Source organism: Meleagris gallopavo, chromosome 1 (assembly GCF_000146605.3).
Source record: "Meleagris gallopavo isolate NT-WF06-2002-E0010 breed Aviagen turkey brand Nicholas breeding stock chromosome 1, Turkey_5.1, whole genome shotgun sequence".
NCBI classification, from domain to species: Eukaryota; Metazoa; Chordata; class Aves; order Galliformes; family Phasianidae; genus Meleagris; species Meleagris gallopavo.
The window spans coordinates 175,386,613-175,393,775 of record NC_015011.2 but is presented as its reverse complement, the minus strand read 5'-3'; the positions used below and the strand labels follow the sequence as shown (position 1 = coordinate 175,393,775).

The following is a 7,163-nucleotide window of genomic DNA, read 5'->3' as shown; positions in this document are numbered from 1 at the left end:
TTTCCTCTCCTCAGAGCTGGGAAATAGCTTCATGTAAATACTTAATGCTTTGATATAAAAGTACAAACGGCATGATGGAACTGTATTTGTCTCTCAGATTTACTGATACGGGTCAGTTTGGAATGGTGAAAGATAAGACTAGATCACGGGGCATACTTGGGTGAAAATAATCCTTGTTATTGGCAAGAAGCCTAATGAAAACTAGTTTTATTTTAACAAACAATTTAGTGTATCAAACGGCCGTTATATTCTACAAGCATGATTCTGTAGAAATAGCACTGAGGGTTCCCTGGTTTTTGTGCTTAAATTTTTCTATCAAATTTGTAGAGCAGTGGCTTCTTCACTGCCATCTCAGCAATCTCCCCATATCCTTTCTTCTCACCTATCTGCCATCTAGACTACATCCTCTTTGCCCATCTGCCATAATCCATATGAGGCTTCTTCAGCTAGAGCTGATGTAGTGAGTCTGGAATATCCAGCGTGAGCCACAGACTTCCCAGCTCATCCTTTCATGTGGGTGGAAGCATTGGAGAGAACAAGAGCTAAAAAATCTACCATCCTCAGGTAAAGGTGAATTTTCTATTTGTGTTTTATGGATAATGTTAATTAGGTCAATTAGTGAGGGAGCTGCTCTGGGTAGAATGGAAGCACTCTCACTTTGCTACCTCAAATGAGTACTCAGCAAAGATATGCATAAAAACTGAAACAAAATGCTTAGGTCACTCGAAAGTAATGCCTCCTACTTATTTCCATGGAAACTGCAACAGATACAAAGAGCACAGTAATATTTTTTGATAGAGAAAATTCTCTGCTACAACATACTATTGGTTCAACATAGTTGCCACCATTAGCTACACATTTTTGACACAGATGAACAAGAGATACAATTTTTGACACTGATCAACAAGAGCCTGTGAGCCACATTCACAAAAAATCTGTGGGACTATCCAGAACGTGGCTTGTCTTTCACATCGTTGTCTCCACTGCTGAGATGCACCACCCACCGCCTCACTGAGCTCACACCCCCTGTTTGGTCTCCATAAACGTTTAGCAAGCACTGATTAATGTCACTGAATGCCATTTTGTCCTCATAGAGGAATTCAATTCCACACCTTTGCTTAATCTGTACTTCCATGGCATGCACCATTTGTTGAACCACTCCTCTTCTGCCATCTGTCTCACAGCAACAAAATGTAATAGAATATTGGTGGGAAGGTTCAACTTCTATGGCCATATCACCAGCATTCACCTCTAACATCATGAGCAAACATAATAAAATAGGAGGCATTACTTTTGAAGCAGCCCTTGTTCATTTATTTTAAACGGTATTTCATGTAAACTTACTGTAAGAAGGTATAACCCATACAGCAACTAGAAGACTAGCAATCACTCATGCATCATTTGCGCCAAGGATCCAAGTATTATTAGAAGTGATGTGAAGAAACCAGCATTAGCAAAAAATTGATATTTTTCACTATAAAAACAGGCCAGATGAGCTCAGGTGGAATGCATTTAAGTTGGTGCAATTTCCCACATACACACATCTCTAATTGATGAGGAAATGGCCCCATCCTTCAGACTGCCTGGCATTCACTACTGCGATAAGCTGTGCTTAGGAAAAAAACATTGCTTCAAACATTCTTACTCCCTCAGGTACATCCCATGATGCAGATCAGGTTATAAATCTGACCAGAAGAAACGTATTACACCATTAAAAATGTAACAAAGATGAGATTAAATTTAAAGGCCATAGATTCCAATTTTACTCTTCTGTGAAATTTACAGGGACCTTCCTGTCTGGGAAGTATTGCAGAAGAATCTCAAAATACTAATTGACTGAAGCAATGAAGTGGCAGATGAAATTCAGCATCAAAAAAAAAATGCAAAGCAATGCACATGGGAAAAATAATTTTAACAAAACTATATACTCTAAATTAGTTATTACCATTCAGGAAAGGGATCTTGGAGTCCTTGTTGGCAGTTTTCTAAAAACACTGCCTGCATACTCGGAAGGAAATGGCATTTTAGGAACAACTAGGCAAGTAAATGAATAAAACAGAAAACACTTTTACACCTGAAAAAAGAAGTGTCCTATTCTGGGTGTCCTACTTTTTCAAAAGTTGCAAGAAGACATGGAGAGAGCAGTAGCATGGAGTTCTAGTATATAGCACAGAATATAGAATATAGGAGGACAGAATAGTTGGAGGATGGATTCTTCACCTTGAAAGAGACATAGCTGAAGTGTAATATTATAAAGATATACATAACTATGGGTGATATGGTATGGTAAATGGCTTTTACCTCTTTTTTCTTAGCAAAGTGCCAAGAATGGCAAATATGAAAGATGTAAAACCAACTAAATAAAAGAACTTCTTACAGTGAGTTTTAGACTCATTTGTATAGGATAATGTGGACACTGAATGTATAAAATATGCTTAAGATAAACTGGATAAATACACGGAAATTATGACTGTAGGAAACTCTTCAACACTTTGACCCCACTGAAATCTTCAGTTTAAAAACCTGAAATCCCTGACTGTCAGGAGCTGAGAGCTCTTAGTGAGGAAAGACTTCTCTGAAGTTCCCTCAAGTTTAAATGAACCATTGCTCAGATTCTCATACCTTTTACCCAACAACTTTCCATCAGTTAATTCTGGATATAGGATGTTCTTTTAACTGGGCATGAGGTCTAAATTAATTCTATCAACATTTCTCTCAAACTGGAATAATCGTGTCTGATATCACTGTGATTTAAAGTATAATCAACCTTTTTAGCTTTCTGCAGGACAATCACAACAGCCTCTCCTTTCAAGGTCAAGATCTCTTAGCACATATATTTAATTTCTTAAACTTGGTACATTTGAAAAGAACGTTTGCAGACACTGTGGCAGAAAGGAATGGGAGCAGTGGACGAACGCATTCAAAAACCAAATGTTTTTACTACCCCTGCCTCAGTATCAATATAACACTGTTAATGAAAAGCACTATTAAAAATAATTACCCGTTCTGGCTACCCAAGCATTTAGATGAATAAAAAATAAGTCAATAAGAACAAAAATGCAAGAAAGCACTAAGGCAATTTCCTGAAAATGAGTTCGGTGACTGAAAGGAACCTATCTGGCTAACTGCCTTGTTCTGGTGCACTGCTTATCTATTCATGACTGTTGGTATTGCTTCAAGAGCTGATGTGAGATGATGCCAAAGGGTGGAGTGTAAACAGTTCTAGATGAATGATTTGTATTTTATTTACTTTTTATTGCCCAGAAGTGCTAAGCACTTCACAGAAGACATATCTTTGTCCCAGAGTTTACAGTCTAATGGATCTATCTGACAGGTATGTGTGAGTTACAACATATCATAAGGCATGAAAGGACTAAGAAAGGACAGGGTGCTGAGTGAATTGTTTTATTGCTGAAGCATTCGTGCCGACCACATAGCGAAAGTCACATCTGAAGCAAGACTAATCTAAATGACTGAATTTAATTTCCAGATTGATCTCTGCCCAGATGGCTGTGCCATGGGAAACCTTTGTGGCACAGACATTTGCCTACTCAGAAGAAGCTCATTCAGCAGCACTGGCACACAGAGCAGAGGGAGGGTGTTCTCTGTTTTCACACTGTCACTGCCTCAGTGCACCTAGAATCTGCTAGGGAGGAGTGGTGAGGGATTTTGTTTCCGTGTCTCTTACCTTCCTCTTTCATCCTCTCCATAATTCTCAACCTATCCTTGATAATTGTGCAGCTTCTTTATGTCTTTCTCAGCCAAGTCCTCTCTCCCTCACAAAGTTACGTGTCTTCAAAACCATAACAACATGCCTTCCTAACAGATTGTGTAGCTGGGATTTATATGTTGAATGCAAGAATGTATAAATATGAATCAAAGTTGCTACTTCAGCATATGGGTATTTATCAGTACATATGCATTAAAGTTCTGTCCATATGACAAAGTATCTATATCTACTTCATATCTTGCTTTTTCTCTAGGATTTCCATAAGGTAGATGCCTCTGGTTTTTGCTCTGTAGTTTTACTCTTCCTGGCTAACATACAGCCCTCATTTCTTCTATAGCAAAAATCTTCTCATATTCATCCTCTTCCTTCAGGGTCTCTTCATAAACGTATTTACTCCAAGCACACGTCTATCTGATGAAGACAACAGCTAAATGTTTTCAATCTTTGCTGGAGGGAAACTGCATTGTATTTATACACCTCCTGCAGCAGGATTCACTCAGGTGCTGCAGCAGATAGTCAGCATCTCAGCTGATGTTCTGAAAAAGGAGTCCTCTCTAGCAGTGGCCTCCAGGCAAGGCCAGTAGAGCTGCTACGTGCCCTAAGGCAAAGAAAGCATTCACTGCCAATAGATCCCTTCTAGTCTATCCCATCCTTACTCTTAAATATTTGGTAAAACACTTTTCAATCATTTCTCACCATCAGAATTATTTTTTTAATTGTTAGTAAATTACTTTTACCCAAGTCAAGTCTGTTTTGCCTTTGACAGTGACTGGTTAGTGTCCTGTTGGGGATGGGGAGTGAGACAGCAGTTGCATGGCACCTAGCAGTCAGCCAAGGCTAACTACAGCAGCAGCAGTTTAAAAACTTACCTCCCCTTCTTCACTCTCCGCCTCAATCTTGATTATGTCCCCGTTGCCTCTCCTGTCCCAGTTTTTCTGAAAGGTAAACACTGTGATCAAATATTTGGTCATCTACCATGCACTTTGCCAAACTCTGCTGAACTGAACTTTTGCCCTTTGACACTGCAACCTGTCTCTTCTTCTTCCCTTGTGTCACTTAAACAAAACAGCAATATGGTGGCATCCTCCTGTTTCTTTCCTTTGCTTTCCAGAACTAAGAAATGATCCTGAGATGTCCACTAAAGGCAGTATCAAGAAGAGGATGAGATCATCTCCAGGAACAGCTGAGTGATACTGCTACTGGAACACTGGGTTTATCTCTAATCACAAATATTAGAAACCAAAGCAAAGGAAATGAGGGTTTTAACAAATGAGAGTAGGTAACAACTGGAACGACTTATCCAGGAAAATGATGGATTTCCTATCTTCTGAAGTCTTTAAATCAAGATTGGATGTTTTGCTAAAGTATATGGTTTTACTCCAACAAAAATTACAGACTTTATATAGGAACTGCTATATGAGTGAGACTCTTGGTCAGTTCAAATTAGACCACTGTATGAAATAGTCTCCTGCAGATTCTCAAATTAAATTTAAGTTAACATGTTACCATTATATTTGACATATAGACATAAACATACTTCTTATTTCAGCTGATAGGCAGAAACTCACTGTGCCAATATAACGGATGTGAGTCTAAAATCCTAATCTTGTTTACCTGGAGTACTGCATCCAGATGTGGAGTCCTCAGTACAGGGGAGACATGGACCTGTTGGAGCCCAGAAGAGAGCCACAGAAATGATCCGTGGAATGGAACACCTCTTCTACAAAGGCAGGCTTGAGAGCTGGGGCTGTTCAGCCTGGAGAAGGCTTTGGGGAGAGCTGAGAGTGGTTTTACAGTATCTAAAAGGGAGCTACGAGAAAAAAGGAGACAGACTCTTTAGCAGGGTCTGTTGTGACAGGACAAGGGGAAATGGTTTCAAACTAAAAGAAGGAGGATTTAGGCTGAATACGGGGAAAACGCTTTTTTACAATAATGGCGGTGAGGCACTGGCATTGTTGCCCGAGAGGTGGTGAATGCTCCATCCTTGAACACACTCAAGGTCAGGCTGGATGGGGCTCTGAGCAACCTGATCGAGCTGTGGATGTCCCTGTTCACTGCAGGGAAGTTGGACTGGATGACCTTTAAGGTTCCCTTTCAACTCAAATGATTCTATGATATGTGCCATGAATTCCACGTGTGTCAAATTAACTCAATGTTTTACATGTTTCCAGGCTTCCTTGCTACTAATAGTGAATAATCATCCAGCCGCTATGCAATGGAAATTTTACTCCATCCTCATTACTATATTTTCCTGTGATTTCCAAAGTCAAAAATTTGAATGCTGAAGGATGGGGAAAAAAGGGAGAACTGTACTTAGGGGAGAATTCAGGGAGACAAAGATTTCTTGGCAGGCAGGAAGAAGAAAAAGACAAGCAAGAGCAAAACCAGAGGTCACAAAAAGCCATTGGTAAATAACAGGCAGCACGAGTCGACAGATTCAGAGACAGATGGGAATATGTGGTGGGAAAATAAAGGAAAGTAGAAAACCTACTGAAAAATAAAGGAATGAGTATTCCATTGTGCAGATGAAGTCTGTTTACCACTGACCTGTGAAGAAATCTCTCAAAGAGTAATTTATTTGCAGGAACACCACACTACCAAAAACACACACAAACACACACAGTCACACACAGGTGCACATGCCCATGCAAATAGCTTTATGCATCTGTTTTCAGTGCTCTTTGCTCAGTCTTTGCATCATTCTTCAGAAATCACTGTCACCCTCCACAGCAATTCAAGGGGATCTTTCTCCCCTCTAGGGTACAGAAATATGGCAAGAAAAGAAGCCTGGGTGAAAGCAGACAGAGTTCTGGTCTTGGAACAAACGCGTTTGAACACAAACCAACAAAGTTCACCTTAAAAATCGATAATCTTCCATATTGCCAATTAACATTTCAAAATTAATTTAGTGAGGATCTGATTGTTCTGTGCAGAAATCTCTGCAAAGCCACAGGTAAAACCAGAAACTCCCATCTCTGACACACAGTTATTTTGGGATGACTTCATTACCTATCATTTATTACATGCGTCTTTTTATTATTAACTGCCATTTCCCCAGACCTCTGGCAGCCGCTTTGGCGGAACTTCCAAGGCTTCAAACACACCGATAAGTGTTTGGATGCAAAAAAGCTCTGTGATTTTTCCCACCGAAGGTTAAAATAAATGAATAAGCGGAAGGCGGAGGAGCAGGGAAGTTTTCCTTTCATTCACTCCTTCCTTTTGGCAGCGGTGCCCGCTAGGTCTGAGCGCATCCCCAGCCCTTGCCCCCATCTCTGCCGCAAACCCCGACAGAGGGGGGTCCTGTCGGGACGTTCCCCTCCCCCGACCTCCGCAGCTCAGTGCAGGTGGATGCGCGCTGCCACCTTCATTAACAACAACCGCTGCTTAATGACAGCGGCCCGGCTGCAGCAGCCCAGCGCGATGAGGCATTCCT

General features: G+C 40.5%; 1 long non-coding RNA gene across 1 annotated transcript; it reads right to left on the bottom strand.

The window, feature by feature from the left end:
* Positions 1-5,387, bottom strand: LOC109365464. Its single transcript, XR_004158651.1, has 2 exons — positions 5,345-5,387; positions 1-4,665 (listed from the first exon to the last, which is right to left on the bottom strand). It is a non-coding gene; the product is annotated as an uncharacterized LOC109365464 (long non-coding RNA).
* Positions 5,388-7,163: the final 1,776 nt, after the last annotated feature.